Source organism: Engystomops pustulosus, chromosome 9 (genome assembly GCF_040894005.1).
Source record: "Engystomops pustulosus chromosome 9, aEngPut4.maternal, whole genome shotgun sequence".
NCBI lineage: Eukaryota > Metazoa > Chordata > Amphibia > Anura > Leptodactylidae > Engystomops > Engystomops pustulosus.
In genome coordinates, this window is record NC_092419.1 from 15,039,314 (window position 1) to 15,066,031 (window position 26,718).

Sequence of the window (26,718 nt, forward strand, 5' to 3'; positions counted from 1 at the left end):
ATGTACAAGAATATAACTACTATAATACTGCCCCCTATGTACAAGAATATAACTACTATAATACTGCCCCCTATGTACAAGAATATAACTACTATAATACTGCCCCCTTGCTGAGAGGTTGTGTGCAGTGTGAGCTCCTGAGGTCTCCTCATGTCTGGAGCTAGCCCAGGGCGGGGCCACCCTGGGTGGGGAAGTTCCCCATGCAAGGCCCAGGCTCCAAGGCCTTCTCTGGGAAATAACTCCCAGACACCAAAACTAATGGATGAGAATCCTAAAATCTCCGGTGCAGTAAGTCATGTCAGCGGCTGCAGTTCAGCCAGAAGCAGTGAAGTAAAGAATGAAGAGTTTGTGAAGAAAGAAGCAGCAGTAAGTTCCAGTTTGGTGAAGTCACCTACCAGTGTGAATGTGCAGCAGAAGCCAGTGAGTGGGAACACAATGTCGGGTCATCCAGGACAGAGGAGCGAGCAGGTTGTGCAGGAGCAGAGGAAGCCTCCAGCCCCAGCCTCACCTGTGCCGTGTACACCTCCATCAGCCAGGCAGAGGAGGACATCTCTGGAGAAGCAGACCTTGCTGGAGAACCTGCAGCAGCCTGTGCTCATCCGCTCTGAGCGCACAAGGTATGGGAGTGGAGGCAGCAAGGCCGAGACCAAACTAGCAGGGAGGCCTCAGGCTGCCACAAGTGCTGCTACTGGACAATGTCATCCCCCCGCAGTAAGAGCCGCAGCGCGTCAGAACCCAACAGTGGCGCAGAGACCCGGACCCAACAGAGTGCCATCACCTACCACCTGTAAGAAACCTGCAGCAACTCCATGTGCAGCGGCTGAGCGTGCACCTGAGCTCCTCCTGGCTGATCAGATCCCAACACTGGTAAAGAGACTGGGAAACCTGAAGGAACAAAAACCATACCTCCCAACCGTCCCGGTTTCGGCGGGACTTTCACGTTTTTTTAGCCTTGTACCGCCGCCCCGGGAGGTTAAGAGGTTGTCACGCTTTGTTATGCGTTTTCCCGGACCAGGAGACTTTGTCCCGTCTCCTGGTCCCGGGACACTGACTGCAGAGGAGACAACGCGAGCTCTGCTCCCAGCACAGCCCCTCCTCCTCCTCCCCCGGGCCGCCCCTCCTCCCCCTGTGTGAGCCGTGCCGTGTGTGAGGAGGAATAATCATGGGGGAGGGGGGGGGAGCGGCCTCACCAGGAGAGCGGCTGCTTTGAAGTCTGAGCCTGAGCTGCCAGCTATGCAGGGCACAGCACAGCAGAGCCGTGCCCAACTCTTCCCCCTGCGTGAGCTGCAGTGTCTGAGGAATCATCATGGGGGTCACCTGGAGAGCGGCTGCTGGCCATAGATGTGGAGACTCCTCTGCTCCTTCACCTGATAGCTGTGCAGGGGGAGGGAGGCAGCACAGAGAGATAGCAGGAGATGTGATGTGCCCCCCTCCAGCAGCTACAGACGTCTATTAGGAGCATCTACCAGCATGAGGTAGGACAGTCAAAGACATCATGCACAGTTACAGCTCAGTGTGTGACAGGGCACATCTATCAGGGCTTGTATGGCAGCTTTGTGACATACAAGCCCTGAAATAATCGCAATGTCTTGCGAACCGCCAGACATTGCGATTATTTTGCCCTTCTCCACACCGAGAGGGATATATATAGCTAATAACCCCTAGGCGCACCTGGACATTATACTACGTCCCTGCGGCTAGATACTTAGCGCACCGGGACGTAGTATAGCGTACTGCTTCTGGCACCGGCTCACAAACAGAGCTGGCACCAGAAGTAGCGGCTATCAGCTGTCAATCACAGCTGACACGTGCTCTAACACCTGCAAACTCCGACTCCCAACTCCGATCACAGGGTTTAACCCCTTACACGCCGCGGTCAAGCAAGACCACGGCGTGTAAGGGTGTTCCTCTTCTGGGCAGCCCCGTGGTCTGCCAAGTGCCCTGGGGCTGCACAATCTCCCTGGAAGTCAGATCCCTTCCGGGTCTGACCGTAAACTGTCTGTGCATGCTTCTGCACCACCAGACATTGTACACTGCTCTACAATGAAATAGTATTGTATAGCAGTGTATTGGACTTGAACCAGTGATCAGAGAATCAGAGCATCGCTGGTTCAAGTATGGAAAAGGAAAAACGTGTAAAAACACTTAACACTACACATTAGAATAAATAAAAAATAAATACATAAAAATATAAGCCCCTAAAATGTCACTTTCCCATTAAAACACTTAATAAAGTATAAAAAACACAAAAACACAACCCCCCCCCCACATATTTGGTATTGCCGCGTCCGTAACAATCTGTATAATAAAAAAGAATCGTTACTGGACCCGCACGGTAAACGCCGGAGAAAAAAAGCAAAATACTTTCCGAAAATGAGATACCTTTAAAAAAATTCTTTAAAAAAAATGTTCTGCACTCTAAAATAAGCCCACTAAAAAGAACAACTCTTCTCGCAAAAAATAAGCCCCTAACCAGATTTGTCAGCCGAAAAAATAAAAAAGATCTGCATATGAAAAGACGGTGATGCTAAAATGTACAAGATTTTCTCCAAATTAGACTACAGGAGGAGGCTGGAGGACAGGAGACTACAGGAGGAGGCTGGAGGACAGGAGACTACAGGAGGAGGCTGGAGGACAGGGGGATACAGGAGGAGGATGGAGGACAGGGGGATACAGGAGGAGGCTGGAGGACAGGGGGATACAGGAGGAGGCTGGAGGACAGGAGACTACAGGAGGAGGCTGGAGGACAGGAGACTACAGGAGGAGGCTGGAGGACAGGAGACTACAGGAGGAGGCTGGAGGACAGGGGGATACAGGAGGAGGCTGGAGGACAGGGGGATACAGGAGGAGGCTGGAGGACAGGGGGATACAGGAGGAGGCTGGAGGACAGGAGGCTGGAGGCCAGGAGACTACAGGAGGAGGCTGGCAGGACAGGAGACTACAGCAGGAGGCTGGCAGGACAGGAGACTACAGGAGGAGGATGGAGGACAGGAGACTACAGGAGGAGGCTGGAGGCAGGAGACTACAGGAGGAGGCTGGCAGGACAGGAGACTACAGGAGGAGGATGGAGGACAGGAGACTACAGGAGGAGGATGGAGGACAGGGGGATACAGGAGGAGGCTGGAGGACAGGGGGATACAGGAGGAGGCTGGAGGACAGGAGGCTGGAGGCCAGGAGACTACAGGAGGAGGCTGGCAGGACAGGAGACTACAGCAGGAGGCTGGCAGGACAGGAGACTACAGGAGGAGGATGGAGGACAGGAGACTACAGGAGGAGGCTGGAGGCAGGAGACTACAGGAGGAGGCTGGAGGCCAGGAGACTACAGCAGGAGGCTGGCAGGACAGGAGACTACAGGAGGAGGATGGAGGACAGGAGACTACAGGAGGAGGATGGGGGACAGGAGACTACAGGAGGAGGCTGGAGGACAGGAGACTACAGGAGGAGGCCACAGAATGAGGAGGATAGAGGACAGGAGACTACAGGAGGAGGCTGGAGGCCAGGAGACTACAGCAGGAGGCTGGCAGGACAAGAGACTACAGGAGGAGGATGGAGGCCAGGAGACTACAGGAGGAGGCTGGAGGCCAGGAGACTACAGGAGGAGGCTGGAGGCCAGGAGACTACAGCAGGAGGCTGGCAGGACAGGAGACTACAGGAGGAGGATGGAGGACAGGAGACTACAGGGGGAGGCTGAAGGACAGGAGACTACAGGAGGAGGCCACAGAATGAGGAGGATAGAGGACAGGAGGCCACACCATGTGAGGAGGGGAAGGGTTGGGAGTACAGATAGGATTATGTGTAAGTTTGGGGAGATAAATAAAAGTGGAAAACCAAATGTAAAGGGAGAATAAAATTAAAGAGGGGTTTATATGTTTTACATGTTGCAGAGTTGCATTAGGGGATATTATATTGGTCCACAGGAAGGGGGGGGGGGGCAAATTAAGTGGCGTTGTACCATGTGGGGACCATCAAGTTTGATATTATACTATACCTGTGGGTGGGACAATGGGCGTGGTTTAGAAAAAGGGGGAGGGGCTTTGTGTCCCTCTTTCTCTTGCCCAAAAGTTGGGAGGTATGCAAAAACTGCTGCTACAAAAAAACATTGACTGTGCCTACAAGCTGAAGGCAGCAAATCCGGAGAGACATGAGCTGTTAGACAAGAAGCTGACCACCCTGGCCAAGCAGCTCGCTGACAATGTCGCCCAGACTGAGGCTGTCCTGGAGCAGATGGGTCCCCTGGCAGAGACCTACAGGAACCAGCAGCGCTTCCAGGCCCAGAGACATCATGGAGGGGCATCTAATCCGGCAACTGAGACCAAGGGGAAACCTATACTCCAGCCTGCGACTTTCCCATACCAGCAAGGGGATCTCTACAAGAAAGATAAAGCCATGAAACAGCAACCACCCACAGCAGAAGCACCACAAGTCCCAGCAGCCTGCAATCAGCAGAAGGATCACAGCCGTCCCTCTGATGTTACCAGAGCAGAGCAAACACCACATGTCCCAGCATTCAGCGTGCAACGTGGACATCTGCCTGATGGTAGCGGTGGAGAACAAGCACCACAAGTCCCAGATGACGGCTCATTGCAGCAGGACTGTGCACCTGATCCTGAAGGTAACACTGTGGCATTTGAGCAGGATCATCAGGACTCTGCTGGGACTGATTGTACTGACATTGATGGGACTTCAGTGCCTGATACTGCTCATACATCAGTGCCTAATGCTGTTTCTAATATCTGTGACACTGCTGCCCCCAATGTTGGTGATAATGCTGATGCATCTGTATCTCCTCCTGATAATACCATTGTGTGTGATAATGTTCCAGCAGGGGAAGCGCAGTCTGTGTGGGATGTTGCCATAGAGCAGGTAGAGCAGTGTATGGAGGCTGATGGTGGGGAGGGGGTAGTACAGTCTGATGCTCAGGACTTCCCCCCTCTAGTTGCTGAGGTATCAGACCCTCAGAGTGCAGGAGCCCAGCAGCCCCCGCAGCGCCCCCAGACACAGCAGGGTACTGGCCCTCACCAGTCTTCTTCTGGCAACGCCTGGAGCCGGGGTGCACCATCTTTTTCATCCGGCTCTCATTGCACCGGTCAGGCATTTAAGAGGAGGAATGTGGTGAGATTTAGGCACAAAGGGGCCAAGGAGGACCTACCTGACAGGCGGTTTGTGGTCAGATCGCTATTATGTGAACAGATGGGTTTCTCGCCAAGTGACATTTTGGCAGTAATTAACCTCCCCGATCGCCAGGGATATGATGTGAGCTTTAAGCTGATGTGCAACCTGGACCGCTTTTGGGCCGTCTTCCCCAGGTTTAGAGATGCAGAGGGGTGGAATAATTTCAGCTTCATCCCCATCTCTAAACTTGGTACAGTCACTGTCACAGTCATCTTCTGGAATGAGTCTGTTCCCCAGCAGGATATTGTCATCTGGCTCAAGAGGCACTGTGACCTTATGTCAGAGCTCACCAAGACCCGGGATGAGGACGGGATCTGGACAGGAGGGTGGAAGGTCCTGGTGAAATTAAGACAATATAACAACATAACCCAGCATCTACCCAACTCCTTCTTCATTGGCCGGGAGAAGGGGGTATGTTTCTATCCAGGTCAGCCCCGTAGATGCTTCAAATGCGGTAGAGTCGGTCACATCGCCAGTAATTGCTCTGTGGTCAAGTGCAGCCTGTGTGGGGATATCGGCCATGTGAGTGCGGACTGCCAGAACATCAGGTGTAACCTGTGCGGTGAGATCGGGCATGCCCACAGGGATTGTCCCAATGCCTGGCACAACATCTGTAAGAGCTTCCCTGATGAAGACCTATTGGCAGGGGCAGATGACCTGGGGGAGGAGGAGGCTTTGTTATTAGGGTCAGATCAGGCTACGCCAGAACCTCAGCAGGTCCTAGAATCAAGTGATGCTGTACCAACACCAGACCAGCCTCAGACCCAAACCACAGAGGGAGATATGGAAGTTGTCCAGCAGGTTGCACCACCCTCAGTGCTCATTCCCTCTTCAGCCACAACATCTGCTAATAAGAGGAGGAAAAAAGATAGGTCCACCCGTAAGCCTGAGGGTGAGTGGACCACAGTTCACAAGTCATCTAAGATCAGAGTGGACAGTGGAACAGACATGACCATGACAGTCAATAGATTCAGTGTCCTCTCAGAGTCAGACGCAGAGGAGGAGCTAGAGAAGGAACTGCAGAGGATGGTGGCAGAGTATGATGAGGATCCCGATGGTGACCCCCCCTCAAAACGGAGACCCCATAGGGTGGGGCCAGAGTCTGAATCAGACATGGAGACGGGTGGTGAAGAGGAGGGATCTGATCCAGATTTATGATGATGGGGACACTCTCTCTGCTTCTTGTTATGGCTCTAATGGCGAACTTTAATCTGAAAATAATATCTAGCAATGTCAACAGCATTAGGGCAAGAAGGACAAGACATGCGGTGTATGAACATCTACATTATCTCGATGCCGATGTCTTTTTCCTACAGGAGACTCATCTTAATAGTCTTAGTTTGTTAAAAGAAGCAGAGAGAGAATGGCGCTCCGGGCCGTCCATCTGGTCACTGTCTGTGGAGCCGTGTGCCGGGGTCTCCATACTGTTTAATACCCACGATGTCACCATTCACAGACTAACCGAGGTGTCGATGGGAAGATGTTTGGTGCTGGAGGTTACTATCCGAGGTAGAAGGCTCCGGCTTATCAATATCTATGGTCCACAGACAGTGACTGACAGAGTCAATCTATTTAATGATGTGAAGCCATATTTATTTACATCTCTCCCAGTCATCATGGCGGGTGATTTCAACGCCACTAGGACAGTGAGTGACAGACCCACTGGTAGGCCTCTTGCTAGGGACTCTAAGGTCTTAAATGATATTATAGCACAGTCAGGTTTGTCTGATGTCTTTGTGCAGGGTGGTAGGAAACCCAAATTTACCTACTCCTGTGCTGGGAGGCATAGCAGAATAGACCTAGCGCTGGTGACTCCCTCGGAGGTCATTGGGGATAGAAGTGAGAAGTCTGTCCCATATTCGGATCACCTGGCCCTATACTTCTACTTAGGTAATACAGAACGGCCAGATATAGGAAGAGGCTTGTGGAGACTAAATTCTACCCTATTAGAAGATGTGTTTGTCCAGGAGCAAGTCCACTCTCTTATACAGGGTGAATCGGAGAGAGTGTATTTCTATAACCACATATCCGACTGGTGGGAGGACGTCAAGGAGGAGATCCGGTCCCTCTTGAAGAGACTGTCAGTGAAGAAGGGTAAGAGCAAGTACAGCCAGTATCTCAAGCTGCGGAAAGAATTGGAGTCACTCTATTCGGCGGGTGGGGATGACAAACAAAAGATTGACCGACTGAAATCTGAAATAAAGCAGTATCAGTACAGCCGCTACACGTCCCTGGTTGTGGAGCGTGACTATGGAAACTTAGTCACGCCAGATCCATATGAGAGTTGCCGGGAACGCGTGGCTAAGAAATCGATCACAGGTCTCACTGACTCCCAGGGAGTTTTACAGGAATCTCGGGAGGGTATCCTGGGGGTGGTGAGATCCTACTATGCTGAGTTATTTCAGAAGAAGGTTTTGGATAGAGACAAAATGGCTCAATTCTTGGAGGCAACTCCAGGCCCTGACACTAGAGATTTGGACTTTTCTCCTTTGACAGCAGAAATAACAGAGGAGGAGGTTAAAGAGGCCATTGATAAGTTACATCTGAAGAAGGCACCAGGTCCTGACGGTATTACAGCAGAATTTTATAAGAAGTTCAGAGACCTCTTAGCCCCGATCCTTGTGGATGTGTTTACCAATTGTCTAAAAAATCACCTGATGCCTCCATCCATGAGAGTGTCCTCCCTTATTCTGCTGTCCAAAGGTAAGGAGCCTAGTGACATCAAGAACTGGAGGCCGATCGCCCTCTTGAATGTTGATAGGAAAATTCTGGCAAAAATCCTCTTCTCTAGATTAGTCTGTTTGTCCCCGGCACTGTTGGCAGGCTCTCAGTACGGCACAGTAAAAGGGCGGAACATCTCTGGAGCAGTCATCTCGATTAGAGAGATGTTTGAGAGATGTAAAGCTCTGAGGTGTGGGAGATATGTTGCAGGTCTGGACCAGGCTAAAGCCTTTGACAGGGTTGATCACGATTATCTATGGGCAACTTTGTCAAAGTACGGTATTCCGGGACAATTTATAGATTGGCTGAGAACTTTGTACAGAGAGGCGAAGAGCTTTCCTCTGATCAATGGTTGGCAGGGGGACACTTTCGGGGTAGAGGCTGGGGTGCGACAAGGTTGTCCTCTGAGTCCACTGCTGTATGTGTTTGCTATCGACCCGTTCCTGAGATCACTGCAGCGGTGTGATTTTCAGGGGGTGCCTGTCCCCCATTGCTTGCCTTTGAAGGTAGTCGCCTACGCGGATGATGTGACTGTGGTGATATCTGAACCTCGTGAGGTGGAGATGCTGTCCACAGCCATCAGAAGTTACTCAGAGGCCTCCGGGTCTCTGGTCAACCTTGAGAAGAGTCAAGCTTTCTGGACATTGGACACTGCTCCTGGCTTTGATCTGCCACAATTCGCCAAGGCCTCCACCCATATTAAGATCCTTGGGGTTAAATTCGGGAGGGAAGATAATGCCAAACTAAATTGGGAAGAGAAGTTGGAAACCGGAAATGCAAAGGTTCAGCGATGGAAGAACTGGAGGCTGACCTATAGAGAAAGGGTTACTCTGATGAAGACTTACCTGGTCCCTGTCTTCCTCTACGTCTCTGTCGTCTTTCCTTTGCCAGAATCTTTCTCCGCTAGGCTCTTTAGCCTGTTCTTCCAGCTTTTATGGGGGAACAGGTTGAACCCAGTAAAAAGAGGGATCACCTACCTGCAGAGGAGAGAGGGTGGGCTGGATATGTTAAATCCAAGGGTTTTCTTTGACTCCATGTTTCTGAAAGTTAATTTTGGTTGCCTGGACTCAAACAATGATCTCCTGTGGGTAAGTAGTGTCAGGGACTGGATATTGCCTTTTGCAGAGTCTTGGGTGCGAGGCGGCAGTCTCAAGAGGGGCCGATGGACTCCTGGCTTCCTCCCCCAGTATCTGGTATATGGTCTGAAGTGTGTCAGGATGTGGAAGCTGGAGAAGTCCTACATTGTCAGTAACACCAGGAGGGATCTCTATACTAGGATATGTCGGGCTTTCCACCACTCACCACTCGCTCTCAGAGACTGTGTGACCACCACCTTACAGAAGAGTCTCAGGTTCCTCAATGGGAAGCGACTTCCCCCCAAGTTGTTTGATATCTCTTGGTTGTCACTACATGGGAAGTTATTTGTGAGAGGGAACCTAAAGTTTGTGAGTGTGGCAGATAGGAAGTGTCCTCTGGGGTGTCAGCAGGAGGAGACGATGGAGCATTTCATCTCTGAGTGCTGGGGAGGGAGGAAGATCTGGAAGGAAGTATCTGACCTGCTGAACATCCCGAGGCTGCAATTCCTCCAGTACCCGGACATCATCTATGGCGTCCCATCTCCAGATGGTATTATAGATCCGGGAACCATGTATCTCATAATAACAGTGATAAAGTATTACCAATGGCATGCCAGAACCCGGGTGTCCCTGCATAGTGAGGACTATAACTACACGGCTGTGGTATCCCAAATATTATCAGAGATAAGGTGGATAAAATCACTGGAAGTCAGAAAAGACCAGAGAAATAGAAAATTATGGAGGAATATATCTGGTGTTTAATTTCTATATTTATTGATTTAGTTTTCTTCTTTTTCCTTTCCAGCAGCAGCAGCTATGGACTCTAAGTTACATTTACTCTGAGTTTATATTTGTTTGATTCCTAATTGTGTATACAGAAGAATGTATTTATGATTTTGTTTAATTGTATTTTGTTGGTTTTTACAATAAAAATTGCCCCCTATGTACAAGAATATAACTACTATAATACTGTCCCCTATGTACAAGAATATAACTACTATAATACTGCCCCCTATGTACAAGAATATAACTACTATAATACTGCCTCCTATGTACAGGAATATAACTACTATAATACTGCCCCCTATGTACAAGAATATAACTACTATAATACTGCCCCCTATGTACAAGGATATAACTACTATAATACTGCCCCCTATGTACAAGGATATAACTACTATAATACTGCCCCCTATGTACAAGAATATAACTACTATAATACTGCCCCCTATGTACAGAATATAACTACTATAATACTGCCCCCTATGTACAAGAATATAACTACTATAATACTGCCCCCTATGTACAGGAATATAACTACTATAATACTGCCCCCTATGTACAAGAATATAACTACTATAATACTGTCCCCTATGTACAAGAATATACCTACTATAATACTGTCCCCTATGTACAAGAATATAACTACTATAATACTGTCCCCTATGTACAAGAATATACCTACTATAATACTGTCCCCTATGTACAAGAATATACCTACTATAATACTGTCCCCTATGTACAAGAATATAACTACTATAATACTGCCCCCTATGTACAAGAATATAACTGCTATAATACTGCCCCCTATGTACAAGAATATAACTACTATAATACTGTCCCCTATGTACAAGAATATAACTACTATAATACAGCCCCCTATGTACAGGAATAAAACTACTATAATACTGCCCCCTATGTACAAGAATATAACTACTATAATACTGCCCCCTATGTACAGGAATATAACTACTATAATACTGCCCCCTATGTACAAGAATATAACTACTATAATACTGTCCCCTATGTACAAGAATATACCTACTATAATACTGTCCCCTATGTACAAGAATATAACTACTATAATACTATCCCCTATGTACAAGAATATACCTACTATAATACTGCCCCCTATGTACAAGAATATAACTACTATAATACTGCCCTATGTACAAGAATATAACTACTATAATACTGCCCTCTATGTACAAGAATATACCTACTATAATACAGCCCCCTATGTACAAGAATATAACTACTATAATACTGCCCCCTATGTACAAGAATATAACTACTATAATACTGCCCCCTATGTACAAGAATATAACTACTATAATACTGCCCTATGTACAAGAATATAACTACTATAATACTGCCCCCTATGTTCAGGAATATAACTACTATTATACTGCCCCCTATGTACAGGAATATAACTACTATAATACTGCCCCCTATGTACAGGAATATAACTATTATAATACTACCCCTATGTACAAGAATATAACTACTATAATACTGCCCCTATGTACAAGAATATAACTACTATAATACTGCCCCCTATGTACAAGAATATAACTACTATAATACTGCCCCCTATGTACAAGAATATAAGTACTATAATACTGCCCCCTATGTACAGGATTATAACTATTATAATACTACCCCTATGTACAAGAATATAACTACTATAATACTGCCCCTATGTACAAGAATATAACTACTATAATACTGCCCCCTATGTACAAGAATAAAACTACTATAATACTGCCCTATGTACAAGAATATAACTACTATAATACTGCCCCCTATGTACAGGAATATAAGTACTATTATACTGCCCCTATGTACAGGAATATAACTATTATAATACTGCCCCCTATGTACAGGAATATAACTATTATAATACTACCCCTATGTACAAGAATATAACTACTATAATACTGCCCCTATGTACAAGAATATAACTACTATAATACTGCCCCCTATGTACAAGAATATAACTACTATAATACTGCCCCCTATGTACAAGAATATAACTACTATAATACTGCCCCCTATGTACAGGAATATAACTACTATAATACTGCCCCCTATGTAAAGGAATATAACTACTATAATACTGCCCCCTATGTACAAGAATATAACTACTATAATACTGCCCCCTATGTACAGGAATATAACTATTATAATACTGCCCCCTATGTACAAGAATATAACTACTATAATACTGCCCCATATGTACAAGAATATAACTACTATAATACTGCCCCCTATGTACAAGAATATAACTACTATAATACTGCCCCCTATGTACAGGAATATAACTACTATAATACTGCCCCCTATGTACAGGAATATAACTACTATAATACTGCCCCCTATGTACAAGAATATAACTACTATAATACTGCCCCCTATGTACAGGAATATAACTATTATAATACTGCCCCCTATGTACAAGAATATAACTACTATAATACTGCCCCTATGTACAAGAATATAACTACTATAATACTACCCCTATGTACAAGAATATAACTACTATAATACTGCCCCCTTTGTACAGGAATATAACTACTATAATACTGCCCCCTATGTACAAGAATATAACTACTATAATACTGCGCCCTATGTACAAGAATATAACTACTATAATACTGCCCCCTATGTACAAGAATATAACTACTATAATACTGCCCCCTATGTACAGGAATATAACTACTACAATACTGCCCCCTATGTACAAGAATATAACTATTATAATACTAACCCTAGCCAGCCAGCCCTCCCAGTATATAGCCAGCCACCCCCCAGTATATAGCCAGCCAGCCCCCCCCCAGTATATAGCCAGCCCCCCAGTATATAGCAAGCCAACCCCCCCAGTATATAGCCAGACAGTCCCCCGAGTATACAGCCAGATAGTCAGTCCCCCCAGTGTACAGCCAAACAGCCTTCCCCAGTATATAGCCAGCCAGCACCCTCCCAGTATATAGCCAGCCAGCCCCCCAGTATATAGCCTAACAGCGCCCACAGTATATAGCCTGCCAGCCCCCCCCCCCAATATATAGCCTGCCAGTCCCCCCCCACCCCCCCAATAAATAGCCTGCTAGCCCCCCCCCCCTGTATATAGCCAGCCAGCCCCCCCCTTTACACAGCCAGTCACCCCTGTATACAGCCCCCCGCTTGTATACAGCAGCCCCTTCTGGTATACAGCAGCCCCCTCTGGTATACAGCATTCCCCCTGTATACAGCAGCCCCCTCTGGTATACAGCAGCCCCCTCTGGTATATAGAAGCCCCCTCTGGTATATAGAAGCCCCCTCTGGTACATAGAAGCCCCCTCTGGTATACAGCATTCCCCCTGTATACAGCAGCCCCCTCTGGTATACAGCAGCCCCCATGTATACAGCATACAGCAGCCCACTCTGGTATATAGAAGCCCCCCTGTATACAGCATACAGCAGCCCACTCTGGTATATAGAAGCCCCCCTGTATATAGCATACAGCAGCCCCCTCTGGTATACAGCAGCCCCCCTGTATACAGCATACAGCAGCCCACTCTGGTATACAGCAGCCCCCCTGTAAATAGCATACAGCAGCCCCCTCTGGTATAGAGCAGCCCCTGGTATTCAGCCAGCCCCTCCCCACCCCAATACATGCAAATAAAAAACATGAAACTCACCTTTCCGACGCTTTCCCCGCTGCTCCGCTACAGGATCCAGTCCGGCCGCGGTGACAGCTCCGTACAGGCCGGCATCGCGGGCTATGACGTCATAGCCTGCGACGCCGGCGTGTACGGAGCTGTCACCGCGGCCGGACTGGATCCTGTAGCGGAGCAGCGGGGAAAGCGTCGGAAAGGTGAGTTTCATGTTTTTTATTTTTACACCGGCCCCACCAGTCCCAAACTGGCCCCGGACCAGCCCCAAGTGAATCGGCCCACCGGGATTTTTCCCGGTGGGTCTTATGGCCAGTCCGCCCCTGTCTACTGGGATTTTCATGCACAACCATCTCTAGGGTTTACAGAAAATGGTCAGAAAAAGAAAAAACATCCAGTGAGCGGCAGCTCTGTAGGCGGAAATGCCTTGTTGATGCCAGAGGTCAGAGGAGAATGGGCAGACTGGTTTGAGCTGATAGAAAGGCAACAGTGACTCTACACGCCACCCGTTACAACCAAGGTAGGCAGAAGAGCATCTCTGAACGCGCAGTACGTCGAACTTTGAGGCAGATGGGCTACAGCAGCAGAAGACCACACCGGGTGCCACTCCTTTCAGCTAAGAACAGGAAACTGAGGCTACAATTTGCACAAGCTCATGGAAATTGGACAGTAGAAGATTGGAAAAACGTTGCCTAGTCTGATGAGTCTCGATTCGGATAAGTCTCGATTCGGATGGTAGGGTCAGAATGTGGCGTCAACAACATGAAAGCATGGATCCATCCTGCCTTGTATCAACGGTTCAGGCTAGTGGTGGTGGTGTCATGGTGTGGGGAATATTTTCTTGGCACTCTTTGGGCCCCTTGGTACCAATTGAGCATCGTTGCAACGCCACTGCCTACCTGAGTATTGTTGCTGACCATGTCCATCTCTTTATGAGCACAATGTACCCTGTAACATCTGATGGCTACTTTCAGCAGGATAATGCGCCATGTCATAAAGCTGGAATCATCTCAGACTGGTTTCTTGAACATGACAATGAGGTCACTGGACTCAAATGGCCTCCACAGTCACCAGATCTCAATCCAATAGAGCATCTTTGGGATGTGGTGGAACGGGAGATTCGCATCATGGATGTGCAGCCGACAAATCTGCGGCAACTGTGTGATGCCATCATGTCAATATGGAGCAAAATCTCTGAGGAGCTTCCAGCACCTTGTTGAATCTATGCCACGAAGAATTGAGGCAGTTCTGAAGGCAAAAGGGGGTCCAACCCGTTACTAGCATGGTGTACCTAATAAAGTGGCCGGTGAGTGTATACAGCCCACAGTAATCACTATTCTCTGATGGCTGCCATCCATTGTCCTCTGCCCGTTTCAATAAAGATTCAAGGCTTTTTGCTTCACCATGGGTAACAGATATAAGAAGATACCACAGTCACGGTGCCAGGATCTATGAGTAAGTGTCCCTGGTTTATCATGCTGGATTTTGATGGTAGATTTTCTTTAAGTCAGACTTCTTTTTCCTGCTGACCAATTTGCTTCTGACCTACAAGCTGCTGCTCCCTACAGCTTGATTACAGACTTTCCACATCCTCCACCAGCCCTGACCTTCAGCTTGACTACAGACTTTCCCCATGCTCCACCAGCTCTGGCCTTCAGCTTGAATACAGACTTTCCACATCCTCCACCAGCTCTGGCCTTCAGCTTGACTACAGACTTTCCACATCCTCCACCAGCTCTGGCCTTCAGCTTGACTACAGACTTTCCACATCCTCCACCAGCCCTGGCCTTCAGCTTGACTACAGACTTTCCGCATGCTCCACCAGCCCTGACCTTCAGCTTGACTACAGACTTTCCACATGCTCCCCCACCCTGGCCTTCAGCTTGACTACAGACTTTCCGCATGCTCCACCAGCCCTGATCTTCAGCTTGACTACAGACTTTCCGCATGCTCCACCAGCCCTGACCTTCAGCTTGACTACAGACTTTCCACATGCTCCACCAGCCCTGACCTTCAGCTTGACTACAGACTTTCCGCATGCTCCACCAGCCCTGACCTTCAGCTTGACTACAGACTTTCCGCATGCTCCACCAGCTCTGGCCTTCAGCTTGACTACAGACTTTCCGCATGCTCCACCAGCTCTGGCCTTCAGCTTGACTACAGACTTTCCGCATGCTCCACCAGCCCTGACCTTCAGCTTGACTACAAACTTTACGCATGCTCCACCAGCCCTGACCTTCAGCTTGACTACAGACTTTCCGCATGCTCCACCAGCTCTGGCCTTCAGTTTGACTACAGACTTTCCGCATGCCCCACCAGCCCTGACCTTCAGCTTGACTACAGACTTTCCGCATGCTCCACCAGCTCTGGCCTTCAGCTTGACTACAGACATTCCTCATGCTCCACCAGCCCTGACCTTCAGCTTGACTACAGACTTTCCGCATGCTCCACCAGCCCTGGCCTTCAGCTTGACTACAGACTTTCCGCATGCTCCACCAGCCCTGACCTTCAGCTTGACTACAGACTTTCCGCATGCTCCACCAGCTCTGGCCTTCAGCTTGACTACAGACTTTCCGGATGCTCCACCAGCTCTGGCCTTCAGCTTGACTACAGACTTTCCGCATGCTCCCCCACCCTGGCCTTCAGCTTGACTACAGACTTTCCGCATGCTCCACCAGCTCTGGCCTTCAGCTTGACTATAGACTGTCTGCATGCTCCACCAGCCCTTACCTTGACCTATTCCTGACTTTCATGTACGTTTCTTGGTTCATTGCACCAGTTGTAGACGTCCAGCTGTTACCTACATCACTTCAAGAGGTAGTGATCTGGTATTCTGCCTGCTGGAAAGTCTGGATTTCTGTTTCTGGGTTATAGGGTCAATAACCAGGAGGCCCCTTACATAATACCCTTAGGAGTGGGTCAAAGTCATACTAATTAAATGACTGTAGGTCTACAACTGTGCACATATTTCCAACTTTTGAGAGCGCTCAGGGTTGGGGAAATAAAGACGGAATGGTAAAACCATGTGTGAAAGTGATCGTATGGACAACGCATGCAGATTATCTTTAATACTTTGGGTCTAGAGGAAAGCTATATCCATATGTATGGCCTAATAGCTGGCAGACCAAGCCCACCTTAATTTGCAGGTCTCCCTGCAACAGCCATAGATTACAGACATACAGATGCTAGGGAAAGCAATACTTCAAGAACATGGCAGTGCAATGGTTCCATGAGCCATCACCCTCCCCAATGTGACCAATCATTAACATGTCATGGTCGGGCTCCTATGAGACCCCACACACCATGGCACCAACATTTCCCTTCAGGCGTTCCTGCATACATAACCTGAACTTGAGTGGACAATTATATAGCCCTCTCCAGCTTTATGTAAAAACCCAGTACATACAGTATATGATGTGTTGTCTAAGTGAACAAATCTACCAAAAGGCTAATTTGTATATTTATGACATTAAATGCTCCTCTGCATTCAGGTCACAGATTTTCGGAATAAAGACTTATGATGCAGGACATCCACAAGGACGTAAGAGTAGTTTATATGGACCCTTTAAATTGTTTTTCAAAACCGGACCTGCTCTCAGCAAGGACAAGCTCCTTATAGTTCCTCAGATAGGAGCTGGGTATCTAGTAGATAGGAATGTGTACAGGGTGTGCCGGGTGTACCCTGAGACTTAGATGGGCTTTCCATTATGAGGCCCTAGAAAATCCCACCTCTTGCCTTTTTTTAACCAGACACTGCCCTCCTCAAGGAGAAACAAGACCGAAATTGTTGGTGTGTTGCACCAACTGGTGGACAGGGAGTTAGCGAGTCTTTAATTCACTTCTGCCTGGTTCCCCAAACAGACTCAAAATAACAACTTGCATCCCACCACTGCGCATGTTATAGGGACACCCAGCCCTGGTAGGGAACATCCCAACATAACATTAGCAACTTCACTACAGGTGAGCGAACATACTCGTTCGAGCATTAGCATACTTGCAACTGCTCGGTGCTCGGACGAGTATTTCGCCAGCTTGAGAAAATGGCATCTCGTGGCGTTTAGATTTTTGGCGGCCAGAAACTGAGCCAATCACAAGCCAGGAGACTCTGCAGTACACCCAGCATCATGTGGTACACTTACATGTCGATAGCAGTGGTTGGCTGGCCTGATCAGGTGACCCTGGAATAGACTAGCCCCTGCCCGCGCTGCTCGCATCATTGTCTGTCTGGATGCCGCTAGGGAGAGAGCTGCTGCTGGTCAGGGAAAGCGTTAGGCTGTTCTATTAGAATAGTGTTAGGCAGGAGTGATTCTACAAGAACCCAACAGCCCTTGTTAGGGCTACATTTTTTCAAAAGTTAAAGTGACACACTCAGTCACAGCACAAAATCCTTTAGTGTGCTGTCAGTGTAGGTTAGAAACTAGCCATAGCAATCATCTTCTGTGGTTGCTGTCTGATTTCTTCTGCTCGTTTTGTTCTGTAAAAAAAAACACACACAAAAAATTTAAAAAACCCACAAAAAAAACCCAAAAAATAAATAATAATATTATTTTTCTGTTTTGTCTATATAATAGACTTTAATTTTGAGAATGTTGAACCCGAGGGTTAGGGGTAGAGGACGAGGGCATGGACGTGGGCGTCCAATTGCTGCAGGGGTTAGAGGCCGTGGTCCTGGGCAGGGTGAGACACCACCTGCTGATGAGGGAGCAGGGGAACGCCGCAGAGCTACACTCCCTAGGTTCATGTCTCAAGTTACTGGGACCCGTGGTAGAGCACTGTTGAGGCCAGAACAGTGCGAACAGGTGATGTCGTGGATTGCGGACAATGCTTTTAGCCATTTGTCCACCAGTCAGGTTGGAAGAGGCAGTGGTGGGGCCAGACGGAGAGGCAGGGCCAGAGCTGGTGCATCAGCGCCAAATGTTTCACGTAGTGAAGCTCCCGTGGCGAGGGCTAGATTTTCTTAAGTCTGAAGGTTCTTTAACCCCTTAACGCCGAAGCCACTTTTCACCTTCCTGACACGGCCAATTTTTTCAAATCTGCCTTGTGTCACTATAAATGGTTATAACTACGGAACGCTTTAACATATCCAAGTGATTTTAAAATTGTTTTCTGGTGACACTTTGTACTTCATGTTAGTTGAAAAATTTTGGTGATATGTCTTGCATTTATTTATGAGAAAATCAGATATTTTGTGAAAATTTGGAAAAATTCTTGATTTTCGAACTTCAAAATGTTCTACTTTTTCCATACATAGTCATAACCGCAAAAATACTAATAACTAACATTCACTGAATGTCTCCTTTATGCCTCCGTGGTTTTTTATGCATACTCTTATATTTGTAGGATGTTCTAGGGCTTTGAACGTTACGTGCGATTTTTCACCTGTTGAGGGACCTGCCCAGGTTTCAAATCACTTTGAGAGACCTAAATAAAAGTAAAACCCCATAAATTACCCCATTATAGAAACGACACCCCTCAACGTACGAAAATAAGCCGGGGCCAGAAGTTTGACGTAATAGTACTGCATTTTGTGGGAACGCACCTCCCGCCATGCAGTACTATTACGTCAAATGTCGGGAAGGGGTTAAAGAAACACCGGATGACCGATGGACTGTGGTGTGCAACCTTTTGCCACACCAGGATCAGCAGGGGTTCCACCACTACTAGCTAAACCACCACCAGTATGCGCAGGCATATGAATGCTAAACACCCCACTCAATGGCACCAAGCCCGTTCAGCTCCGGCTGGGTCCACCACTGCTCCTTCCCCTGTGTCATTTGCTGCCTCTGCCTCCCGGGCGAAAACCACACGCGCAGCGTCCAGCTCTCTATACCCCAGACGCTGGAGCGCAAGAGGAAGTACAGTGCAATCCACCCACACGCCCAAGCCCTCAACGTCCACATCTCCAAACTGCTTAGCCTGGAGATGCTGCCCTATAGGCTGGTAGAGACCGAGGCCTTTCGCAACCTCATGGCGGCGGCCACCCCTCAGTATTCGGTCCCCAGCCGCCACTACTTTTCCCGATGTGCCGTCCAAGCCCTGCACCAGCACGTGTCAGACAACATCATCCGTGCCCTGACCAACGTCGTTTCTGACAAGGTCCACCTGACCACGGACACGTGGACGAGTGCTGCCGGGCAGGGCCACTATATATCGCTGACGGCACATTGGGGGAACTTGGTGGAGGCTGGGACTGAGTCTGACCCTGGGGCCACTCATATACTGCTGACGCCGAGGATTGTGGGGCCTACCTCGGTCCAGGTCTCTCTGACCTACTATGCCTCCTCCTCCTCCCACCCCTCCTCCACCTCCTCCTCCAAATTAAGATCCGTGGGCATGGCGCCATCAGTCGGTAGCTCTAGGCACAGCAGCAGTGCCGCCGCTAAAAGACAGCAGTCGGTGTTCAAACTGCTGAGCCTAGGCGATAAAAGGCACACCGCCCAAGAGCTATTACAGGGCATCACGGCGCAGACTGATCTGTGGCTGGCACCGCTGAACCTGAAGCCAGGCATTGTTGTGTGTGACAACGGCCGTAACCTGGTGGCGGCTCTGCAACTCGGCAGACTGACACATGTGCCATGCCTGGCCCATTTGTTAAATCTCATAGTTTAGCGGTTCCTCAAGACATACCCCAATCTGTCTGATTTGCTCACGAAGGTGCGCCGCATCTGTGCGCATTTCAGGAAGTCCAGCACAGATGCTGCCACTCTCAGGGCAGCGCAGCGCCGCCTCCAACTGCCCACTCACCGACTGTTGTGTGACGTGCCCACGAGGTGGAATTCAACATTAACCATTGTAGAGTGATTGCAGAGCGATTGTAGACTGCCAGATGTCAACTTCCACCAGAACTGGTAGTCAGGTCAGTCAGCTTCCTCAAGTCTACAATGAGGAGTGGACGTGGATGTCTGATATCTGTCAGGTGCTGAGTAACTTTGAGGAGTCAACACAGATGGTCAGTGGCGATGCCGCCATCTTCAGCCTCACCATCCCGCTGCTTGGCCTGTTGAAAAACTCTCTGGTCAGCATGAAGTCGGAAGCTTTGCGCTCGTCACAAGAGACAGGGGAAGAAGATTCCCTTGTTGATAGCCAAAGCACCCTTAGGTCTGTTTCTCAGCGCATATCGGAGGAGGTGGAGGAGGATGAGGAGGAAGAGGAGGAGAATGTTGGCGAGACAGAAGAGGGGACCATTGTTCAGTCCTTCACTGTTGAGCGTGTATGGGCAGAAGAAGAGGAGTTGGAGGAGGAGGAAATGGACAGTCAGGCCAGTGAGGGGAGTGAATTCTTGCGCGTTGGGACTCTGGCGCATATGGCAGATTTCATGCTAGGCTGCCTATCCCGTGACCCTCGCGTTCAAAGAATTTATTCCAGCACCGATTACTGGGTATTCACTCTCCTGGACCCACGGTACAAGCAAAATCTTTCCACTCTCATCCCTGGAGAGGAAAGGAGTGTGAGAATGCATGAATACCAGCAGGCCCTGGTGCACAAGCTGAAACAGTATTTCCCTTCTGACAGTGCTAGCGGCAGAGTGCGTAGTTCTGCGGGACAAGTAGCGAGGGAGAGTAGGCGAGCAGGCAGCTTGAACAGCACTGGCAGGGGTATGCTTTACAAGGCCTTTGCCAGTTTTATGTCACCCCAGCAAGACACTGTTACCTGTCCCCAGTCTCGGCAGAGTAGGGCTGATCTTTACAGAAAGATGGTGAGGGAGTACGTAGCTGACCATACCATCGTCCTAAATGATCACACAGCTCCCTATAACTACTGGGTTTCAAAGCTGGACATGTGGCACGAACTGGCGCTGTACGCATTGGAGGTTCTTGCCTGCCCTGCCGCTAGCGTGTTGTCTGAGCGGGTTTTCAGTGCAGCTGGTGGCATCATCACCGATAAGCGTACACACCTGTCGACTGACATCGCTGACAGTCTGACGCTTATCAAGATGAATAAAGCCTGGATTTCTCAGGATTTCCATTCTCCACCAGGTGAAAGAAGCTCAACCTGAATTGTCCTCCTTCTTCTCCTCTTTGTACACTAAAGCAGAGGAAACTGGCTATTTTTTGCCAGGGCCAACTGGCTCTAGCTATAATACTCTATGTACTTAATTTTTCTGGAGGGCCACCTACCCGCTCCTCTGTTTTAAACAATTTTTGGGAGTGCCACATACAGGTACTCTATGTATTTAATTTTTCTGGAGGGCCACCTACCCGCTCCTCTGTTTTGAAAACATTTTTGGACTGCCACATACAGGCACTATCCAAATGTAATTGTCTCCATAGCAGCCTCCACACGTCATCTTTATAGCAGCCTCCACACGTCGTCTTTATAGCTGTCTCCACACGTCATCTGCATAGCTGCCTCCAAAGGTCGTCCACATAGCTGCCTCCATACATCGTCCCCTTAGCAAACGAGCTGTGTCAGGCAGAATTTGGGGTTGTTTTAACGGCTTCCACATCAAACTTGTTAACTTTGTCGCCACCCTGCTGTGTAATCCACAAAATATACCGCCAACCTTTTGTCATTGACCGATATTATTTCAGCGCTACTTGCGCATCTGTTTACGTTCCCCTCCCCCGCCATAACCAGGCCAATTACTTATAAGAACAGTACTACACTTGATCTTATACAAAAGGTTCTTAGAATTGCTGTTTGTAGCCCCCGCCTGCTTTGAAAATGATAATTTTTTCAAAGTAAACGCTTCTGGCCCCCAGGCCCATTTTGGGTGGGGAGGAGCCGAGAGACAGGGGCTTGGACAGCGGAGCGCCAGCTCCATCCCAAGATCTAACTAGCATCGTTTTAACTGCAGCACCTTTAATCTACTACTACCTTACTGTCTCCATACATCGTCCCCTTATCAAACGAGCTGTGTCAGGCAGAATTTTCAGGTGTTTCACCAGATACATAGTTGAACTCGGCCCATCTGTCGCTGCCATGCTGGAGACCTGAAGTTTCAATCATAGCAGCGCAATATGGATGCCCCATACTGTCGCTTTTAATCATGGAACCATTTCCGAAAAAAAAAAAATAGAACCTCTATGCTATTCCATTATTCCTAGATGAAATATTTAAACGACCCGGCCTGCTTTGAAAATGAGAATTTTTTCAAAGTAAACGCTTCGGGCCCCCAGGTCCATTTTGGGTGGGGAGTAGCCGAGAGACAGGGGCTTGGACAGGCAAAAGCTCGCCTGGCAGCGGACCACCAGCTCCATCCCAAGATTCGCCTTCACGATCCTCCACAGCGTCCACTAATAGCAGCGCAATATGGATGCCCCATACTGTCGCTCTTAATCATGGAAGTCGTCTCCATGGCTGCCTCCACATGTCGTCCCTTTATCAAACGAGCTGTGTCAGGCTCATTTTTCGGGTGTTTCACCAGATACGTTATGGAACTTGGTCACTATGTCGCCACCATGCTGTGTTATCGACTAAATATACCGTCAACCTTTTGTTCACATAGGAAATCATTTCAGCGCTTCTTGCTCACCTCCTTTGGTTCCTCTCTGCCACCCATTGGTTTGAAGCCTGAGTCCATTTGGGGTATGTCGCCATGACCCTCCCTAGCCTGCCGCTGCATGCCGTCCCCTATAGTGTCAGGGTCAATTATTGGATGTTTTAGATGCTATCTAGCCTCATTCGGTCACTCTGTCATGGCCATGCTGTTGCCCATAATTTTGGCATAATGGTGCGATTAAGCAGCCTCAGAGGCATCCATGCATGCTGCCCCTGCTGTTTCCTGTCCATTTCCGTGGTGTTTCCATCCTTTTCTGAGGTTTCCAGGTGTTTGGCCAAGCTTCCCTGTGCAGAGCCTTGGTCCTCTTGAAAAATGCTCGAGTCTCCCATTGACTTCAATGGGGTTCGTTATTCGAGACGAGCACTCGAGCATCGGGAAAAGTTTGACTCGAATAACGAGCACCCGAGCATTTTAGTGCTCGCTCATCTCTAATAAATATCTTTCAATTCAATGTAGTTTTTGTTTGTCTTCAGCAAATGACGATTCAGGAGTCTATGAACTACTAAATAAAGCCATGTTGCTGCCCAGGAGTTGGCAAGGTTTGCATCCTAGTCCTGCTGTCTTGTCCAACAGGAGACATAACACGGTGGCATCATAATGAGTATTAAAGGGGTATTCCCATTTCCATAAGTAATGTATATTGTTAGAATAATGAAAAGTTATACAAATTTACAATACACTTTCTGTATCAATTTCTCACCGTTTTCTAGATCTCTGCTTGCTGTCATTCCATAGAAAGCTTCTATGTTTACTTCCAGTGGACAGAAATCTGACCGTGGTCACACAGGTGCACGGCCCATTAGTATCACAGAGAGTAATCAGAGCCGTGTTATATAACGAGCCGTGCACCTGTGTGACCATGGTCAGATTCTGTCCCCTGGAAGCTTTCTATAGAATGACAGCAAGCAGAGATCTAGAAAACCACAAGAAACTGATACAGAAAGTATATAGGAAAATTGTATTATTTTTCATCATACAAACAATAACATTAATTTGCCGAAATGAGAAAACCCCTTTAACTTTTTTATTTAGCTGTATAATCAACATTAACACAGTCTGGCCCAATGACCCATTGTCACAGGTGGTCCCGTAACCCATGGGGTCACGGGTCACCCCACCAGCGCGTTCTCGATACCGTTCTCTGCCTTCAGGAGATTTAAAGGGCCAGCGCGCCACTAATTGCCGCTGGCAATTTTCAGGTGATCTATTTAACCCTTCCTCTTCCTGCAAGCCCTGCCGGATCTTTGTGCCTCACAGCCTTAGGAAAAGCTTCCAAGCAATATTCCTGCGTTCCTGCTCCTGATTCCTGTGTTGCTGTGTTACCAGAGTCCCTCTGTGTTGCTGTGTTCCCGCGTTGCTGTGTTCTTGTGTCCCGTGTGCCTGTTTTCCCGTTCCCATCTGCCTGGACCTCCCGTTGCTGACCCCGGATTGGTCTTGACCCTGCATCTGTGCAGCCTGCCCTGACCCTGTGCCTGCACCCAACCACGAGACTGTTTTCTGTTAAGGTACTTCGGCCTGGGCTGCCACCGCGGGCTAGTCACATCTGTGGAAAGACCTGGTGGTCCCCTGCCGCAGCAAGTCCATCCTGCCTTGCGGAGGGCCCCGGTGAGGACCACGTGCCACTTAGACTCCGCCTTGGATGATTAATCCATCAGCATACTGGGTAATTTTAACCCCTTTTTGTTGAAAGTTGCACATAATATATGTCACTAAATATGATATACAGGCAGTCCCCGGGTTACATACAAGATAGGGTCTGGAGGTTTGTTCTTAAGTTGAATTTGTATGTAAGTCGAAACTGTATATTTTATAATTGTAGAACCAGACAAAAAGAATTTTGGCCCCAGTGACAATTGGAGTTTAAACATTTTTTGCTGTAATGGGACTAAGGATTATCAATAAAGCTTCATTACAGACACCTTACAGCTGATCATTGCAGTCTGGGACTATAGTAAAGCATCCAGAGACTTCACCAGAGGTCAGAGGAGTCTGTCTGTAACTATGGGTTGTCTGTAAGTCGGGTGTCCTTAAGTAGGGGACTGCCTGTAATTACATGCACAGAGTATATGTGTTCACATATGTATTTACAGCATTCATGCACTTTATTTAAAACATGCTTTGTATTAAGACGATGATGTATATTTATTGTACAAAATGCACTTGTACTTTAATGACACCCCCCCCCCTACGTATATTGCACACAATGGGGGTCATGTACTAAGATTCGCGTTTTCCCAACGTGTTACCCGAATATTTCCGATTTGCACCTGTATTGTCCCGGGATTTTGGCGCATCAGCGCCGGCATGCACGCGGCGGAAATCGGGGGGCATGGCCGAACGGAAACCCGACGGATTCGGAAAAAACGTCGCATTTTTTTTAAAAAAGTGTCGCAGAGCTTGCACTTACCTTCACTAGGAATAGGCCGGTGAACTTGAGTGCATTCCGATGCTCTTCAGCGCAGCAGCGCCACCTGGTGGACGTCAGAGGAACTGCCTTAATGAATCCCGCAGAGAACGCGCCGCTGGATTGCGAATGGACCGGGTAAGTAAATCTGCCCCTATGTTTTCTATATATACCCTGTGAAGGTCACTTGTAAAATTGCTTGAAAAAGGTGTCTTACACTGAAACGTCGCCACTTGTTCCAATAAAGATCACCAACGCTTGATTTGAATTTTGGAGTACTGTCCGCTTTTTCCATTTTTGTATATCCATGTAAGGACCTGGCCAGGACCTTTGGGGGGTGCTGCACCCCTCCTTCAGAGGTGCCATAAACTGTGCTGACTTGAATTTTACTCATTTGAAAGTTCCACGCCTTAAGATATTCCTCTGCACTTGATGGTAAATGGGTTCCCAGACAAAAGACAAGGGGAATTTAGAGGTGTCTGATTATATTAGGTGCAGACACACCTCTGCCCACCCCCAGGAGGGGTCATGGATCCCCTGGGGATACAGCTTCCAAAAATGTATTTGCCCTTCAGCTGAGATGGACCATAATTCCATAACTGTCCCAAATCAACACATTGGTCAAAGAGTTCCATGACTCAATGTGGCTTATTTACTAAGGGTCCGCGGCCGCACTTTCTTTGGATATTCCGACATTTTCAGGGATTGCGCGGCTGTGACAGGTGTAACCGGGGATTGTGTCGCACACGATCTGATTTTGGGGAAACTGTGCAGGCTTTCATTCAACAGAAATCGGGGAGCGGGCTGTCAGATGATCCGACTGATTCAGACTGAGCACGGGATTTAAGATTCAATTTGTGTCACGAGTCAATGCACTTACATGCACAAGGAAGAAGATGGAGAACTCCGGCGGACCTGAGTGGAGATGCAGGATATCGGGCGCACAATCTTCGTGAATCGCAGCAGATGTGCATTCATGGAGGACAATGCACTTTCGGGGATCCCGCAGGACAGGTAAATAAATGTGCCACATTGTCTCTTGTTTGAAAATGGGGGGAAAATCATCTCAGCCTTTTGGAGCCGCCGTGGCTGCACAAAGTGTTGTTTAATAGCTACCCCCAGCAGAGCCAGAGCTAGTTTTAGCTAGCTCCATTTGGCTAATTGGGATGAGGCTGGATGGAAGTGGGGGATTTCAGTAGTATAAGGCCCCCCTCCCCCTTGCCATATTTCTCACAAACACCCAACCTCCAAATTTCAAATTACTAACCCATCCTGTGTTCTCCTCTCATCTGTTACCTAGTAACCACAAGATGCCAAGCATAGGCACATTGGGGCACATTTACTTACCTGTCCCCGGTGCTTTCTCCAATGTGCATTGTCCGACGAGAATGATCTCTGCAGCGATTCACT

At 48.2% G+C, this 26,718-nt stretch overlaps 1 long non-coding RNA gene across 1 annotated transcript in view; it reads left to right on the top strand.

The window, feature by feature from the left end:
- The window catches only part of LOC140078083 (uncharacterized), a 932,690-nt gene that overhangs the window by 303,479 nt on the left and 602,493 nt on the right, over positions 1–26,718 (top strand). The window lies entirely within an intron of this gene.